Genomic DNA, 6,000 nt, shown 5'->3' on the forward strand with positions numbered 1-6,000 from the left:
ACTCATTTTTAACATGTAAGTTCAACATAAGGCTTTTTCACTCAAATAATGTACTTAACCCTTTGAAAATCTATGCCTGAATGAGTTTCAGGAACTGCTCTCAAAAACTATTCAGCTCACTGATAATGTGAGCTCCTAAGTAGCTTCCTTATTTGAATAAGAGGAAGTAAATGTCTTACCTGTAGTAACTTGCGTGGTGCTTTTGGGAATTCTAAAGCAACCATTTCTTTCCTTCCGTTTGTGCAAACCTTTAACTACAAGTCACCGCCCTTGGCCTTGGTGCTTCAGCTGGCTTACTAAGGATGTGATGTGTTGTCTTTTGTCCTTCTGGTTCCTGTCACTATCTTCAGTTTTTGTTGTTGTTTTTTTTTTTTTCCCAGGGTATCTACTTGGTTCTGGAATCTCTTTTTGGTTGCTTTTTCCCCTTTGTACAAAATGTTGTCTTGTCTTTTCAGCATTTCAAAAGGCCTCCCCAGTGACTTGAATTTGAAGGAAGCTGCAGGGTCATAGCTCAGTGCAAAGCTTAGGATGACAGTGAAATCCCTAAACAGGGACTACTCTTTCTGAATAGGGAAACCTAAAAATAAAAGCGGTGTGCAGCTGGGATGGTGTGCCAAGACAACCATCACTGAAATGCAGAGGAAGTGAAAAGCATAAATAAAAAACCATCTCACTAGAAAAGGCTCAGGTGTTAAATTGGTGCCAACATATGAATTTGGAAATGGCTAACTTCATGGTAGGTGGTTTACCACCCTCAGATAATCTGACACAGTGGCAGTTGGATTCATCCAAGGTATGCCATACCCAAGAACACAGAGATCCATCAAGAAGCTCCATATCAGTCTAAGAGCTGGAGGACTCCATGGTCCATACCGCCTTCCTTCTCCCTGGTTATCTGTTAGCGTTGCCCACCAGTGCTTCCTTTGAACAGTCATTCTCAAATCTGAGCCCTGGTTTTGCCTCCTCTCATTCTTTCTGGGACCACAACTTCACCTCTTCCCATCATTTCGCTCCTTTCCTCCCACCTTTACCACTGTCTCTGAGTGATTTCCAGTTTGTGAACCCTTCCTCTTCATCTTGGTCTGGCCTCCTGGCCATTTTTCTCTTCCTTTTCCCTTCAGGTTGGACCACACTCTGACTAGTGACCTATGTGCATCCAGTGGGCAAATCTCAAATCTAAATTTAATATCAACACCCAGGCTGTTGAAAATATCTGAAACAGGAAAACAAACAACCTACAAATGTAGTCTCCAGCTACCAAGAAACCATGTCCCCCTTCTTGGCTGTGCCATCCTTTTCCTTGGGGCTTCTTCTACACTTCTCTCTTTGTGCTCCCTCAATGAAGAGACACAAATGTTACTAATTCTTCTGCAAATGTCAAAAACCTCTTTATTCTGTGTTATATTTTTTCTTATCATGTGCATTTGTATGAAAATAAAAAAAAGTGAGGCTCTCTGTGGCACAGAATCTGCCTGCATGGGACAGCACTGGCTTTCTGCCAGCCTCAATGAAAAAGCACTCACTCTCTTGCTTTCCCTCCATTTACAAACATAAAACATGCCAATGATCTTCTACTTTAGAGGGAAAAAAGTCTTTCAACACTTATGTTCCCTGGGCCATCACTGTGGCGTAGTGGGTAAAGCGTCCACCTGCAATGCTGGTGCTGGCATCCCATGCAGGCACAGTTCGAGTCCCGGCTGCTCCTCTTCCAATCCAGCTCTCTGCTAGTGGCCTGGGAAAACAGTGGAAGATAGCCCAACATGCTTGGGCCCCTGCATATGGGAGATCTGGAGGAAGCTCCTGGCTTTGGCCAGGCCCAGCCCAGGCCCATGGGACCACCTTGGAAATGAACCAGAGTATGGAAGATCTCTCTATGTGTCTTTCCTTCTCTCTGTCACTCTGAAATTCTAATAAATAAATAAATATTTAAAGTTAAAATAAAATAAACATATTCCTTTCTTACAACCTTCTCACTTTCCTCTTCCATTGTTAAGAATAGTTTTCACTTACTAAATTTGCTTCTTCATTCACTTCCTCATATTTTAATCATTCTAAGTGTAATTTCTTTAATATCATCATTAAAATAATGCACATGTCCCAATGTCATCTCACTAGTCAAAGTGATCAGTTTCAGTTCACAGTTGATCATAATGATAGGATTAAGAGTCAAAGGGATCACATAAACAAGACTAGTGCCTGCTGATACTAACTGATAGAATAAAAAGGAGAGAATGATCCAACATGGGAAGCAGGATACACAGCAGACTCATAGAATGGCAGATGCCCTAAACAGCATTCTGACCTCAGAATCAGCCCTTAAGGCATGCGGATCTGGCTGAAAAGCCCATGAGAGTATTTCAGGCATGGAAAGCCAAGACACTCTGGCAAAAAAAAAAAAAAAAAAAAAAAAAAAAAAAAAAAAAAAAAAAAAAAAACAAACACAAACCTAAATGAAAGATCTCTGCGAGTGAGATCCCAGCGGAAAGAACGGGCCATCAAAGAAGGAGGTACCTTTCTCTGAAGGGAGGAGAGAACTTCCACTTTGACTACGACCTTGTCTAGATAAGATCAGAGTTGGAGAACTCAAGAGGCTTCCATAGCCTTGGCAGCTCATGACAAGAGCCTTGGGTGATTACTGACGCCATAAACAAGAGTGTCAATTGTTAAATCAACAACAGGAGTCACTGTACACTTACTCCCCATATAGGATCTCTGTCCTTAATGTGTTGTACCATGTGAATTAACAGTATAACTGGTACTCAAACAGTACTTTATATTTTGTGTATCTGTGTGGGTGCAAACTGTTGAAATCTTTACTTAGTATATATTAAATTGATCTTCTGTATATAAAGATAATTAAAAATGAATCTTGATGTGAATGGGATGGGAGAGGGAGTGGGAGATGGGATGGTTGCAGATGGGAGGGAGGTTATGGGGGAAAAAACTGCTATAATCTAGAAGTTGTACTTTGGAAATTTATATTTATTAAATAAAAGTTAAAAAAATAATGCACACTATTACTTTTAAAATCTACCCCCAAATAATAATTTTCAAACGTACCTCTGCCCACTCTTCCATTCTGCAATCCTTGGGTCCCTCTTTTGACTCCTTAAGTTATCTGAACTCTTTCCTTTTAATATTTCTCATCACCAATGGATATTTTTTTTATTCCCTTATTTTGATAGAGTGAAACACACTGGTAGAAAGCATGCAAGTGTTAAATCAGTGCCAAGTTAGAAATCATATTTATCATTTAGGGGGGGTCTTCAATCCTTGCAAACATCCAGGATTCTAGCTTTTAAAATTTTCCTTCAACCTAAAAGACTTTATTTAGTATTTTTAGTTAAAATCTGCTAGCAAGAAATTCTTCCAGTTTTTATTTTGTCTAAAAAAGACTATTTGCCTGTCCTTTTGAAAATATTTTGTTGGAAAATACTGACAGTTATTTTTTCTTTCGGTAGTTTAAAAATATTGTTTCATAGCTTTTTACTGACATTGTTTTTGAAGTGGAGTCTGTGATCATTCTCCTGTGCCTTTGTGCCTTCTGGCTGGTAGGGCATAACTCCTGTGTTAAGGAAGGAACAGTTGTTTGCTCTTGATAGGTCAATCATCTGAAAACAATGATTTCATACAGTTGGTCCAGTTTTCTAATTCTTTATAGAGAAATGACAATTCCTACATGTTACTCCTTATTCAAAATAAAAAGAATTTATAGGAATTTTATTCTCATATTTTACTCCCTCATGGAAGTAAATGGAATTTGCCATCTTATCCCACAAATGTTTATGTGTTGTATTTTCATTATTATTCAGCTTAAAATATTTTCTAATATTTACCTTTGACTCACATATTATGTAGAGTCAGTTATTTAATTTCTAAATGTTTAAAACTTTTTTAGACATCTTATGCATTTCTAATTTACATTCATTGTATTCAGAGCATATATTCAACAGTGCTGCAATCTTCTGAAATTTATTTAGACAGGTTTAGGGGCTTGGAATATCAGTGTTATTGGGGAATGTTCTAAATGCATTTCAAAAGAATGTGTATTCCACAGTTGTTGGGTGTGTTCTATTTCAGTTAGCTCAAGGTAACTAATATTTCTAGTACACTAAATACATACTGAAACTTGTGTCTAGTTGTTCTATTCTATTGTAATCCTTTCTGATTACATTAATTAGAGTTGTCTCTTTGGGGTCCTGTTGTTTTTTCTTTATCCCATTACTAGGAGGTTCTGTTATCGAGCATACATACACACACACACACACACACACACACGGGGGGGGGGGTTTCAAAAAAATTGTGGAGATGAAATTGAAAGATAATGCATGGGGTATGCGCTTAACACAACAGTTAACATACAGCTTATGTAACCTGCATCCCATATCAGAAAGCCTGGGTTCAAATCTCAGCTTAGCTTAAGACTCCTGCTACCTACCTGATAAAGCATACCATGGGAGCTAACAAGTGATGGCAAAAGTACTTAGGTCCTTGCCATCCACAAGGGAGACCCAGACTGAGTCTCTAGGTCCTTGCTTTTGTCCAGTCCTGGCTGTTTGTGGGCATTTGCTGAAAAAACCAGAAGATGAGAGATCTCTCTCTTGCTGTCCATGTCTCTCTACCTTTCAAATAAAATAAATAAGTAAAAGATAATGCAGGGGCCGGTACTGTGGCATAGCAAGTAAAAGCCGCCATCTGAAGTGCCGGCATCCCTTATGGGTGCCGGTTCAAGTCCCAGCTGCTCCACTTCCAATCCAGCTCTCTGCTATGGCCTGGGAAAGCAGTAAGAAAATGGCCCAAGTCCTTGGGCCCTTGCACCATTGTGGGAAGACTCAGAGGAAGCTCCTGGCTCCTGGCTCTGGATCCGCACAGCTCTGGCCATTGCAGTCAACTGAGGATTGAACCAGCAGATGGAAGACCTCTCTGCCTCTCCCTCTCTCTGTAACTCTGACTTTAAAATAAATAAATAAATCTTAAAAAAAAAAAAGATAATAGATAATGCACATTTTCCAGAAACTTTCTGAAGTCATCTCATATTTCCTTGTTGAGGCAGTGCTTTATCATTGCATAATATTATTTTTTATGCCTGATAATCTTGCTTGTTGAAGTTCCTTTTGTCTGATATTAAAATGGTCGCTCTAACTTTTCTGTGCTCTCTGACTCCAGGTTTAACAGTTAACAGAATTTCCCTCCAATAAACCTGTATTTTTCAACGAGAAATTTTTCACTTACATGTAGGATGTTGGACCTCACATTGTTATCCAGGCTAAGAATATTGTCCCTTATAAGGACTTAAGCTCAATTTACTTGATAATTACATTTGGTATAAATGGATTACTTCCTCCTACAAAAAGGTACAAATTCTTAGTCTGATTACAAAGGCAGGACCCAATCATAATTCGTTATTTGTTTCCTGTTTGTATCATCTGTATTTTTTTCTATCTTCTTCTTTTCTTGCCTTTTTAGAGGTTAACTGAATTTTTCAAAATATTTCTCTGAATTCTTCTATTGCTTTTCTAAACACATGTACACATCTTATCTCATTTTCAGTGAATGTTATAAGGATTATAGCTATGAGAATCTAGTTAGAGTTAATAAAGTAACATATCAAATAAAATATCCTAACTTTGCAAAATAAAAGTGTTGAGAACATGTCCTTTTTGCTGTTGTATAATTCCTACAAATATTTTCTCAATAATGTGGTTTGTAAGGTTGCTTTTCATCTTATTACTTTTAAGGAAATTAATTGAATACAATTTTATATCTGCCCACATCCTTATCAAACATTGGTGAAAGAGATAGAATTTAGAACCTGAGCTTAGGTTCTTATATTTCCAGGGTTCTGTAAGTCCACCTTTCTTGTCATTCCATGAAGACAAGTACATCTCTCCATCTGCACCATGCTATGATTTTATTTCACCTCACTGGAGAATTTGCTAATAAAGAGCAAAACCTACATTCTAAAATATCTTATTCTATTTGTTCAATTACCTAGAATGT

Source organism: Oryctolagus cuniculus, chromosome 5 (assembly GCF_964237555.1).
Source record: "Oryctolagus cuniculus chromosome 5, mOryCun1.1, whole genome shotgun sequence".
NCBI lineage: Eukaryota > Metazoa > Chordata > Mammalia > Lagomorpha > Leporidae > Oryctolagus > Oryctolagus cuniculus.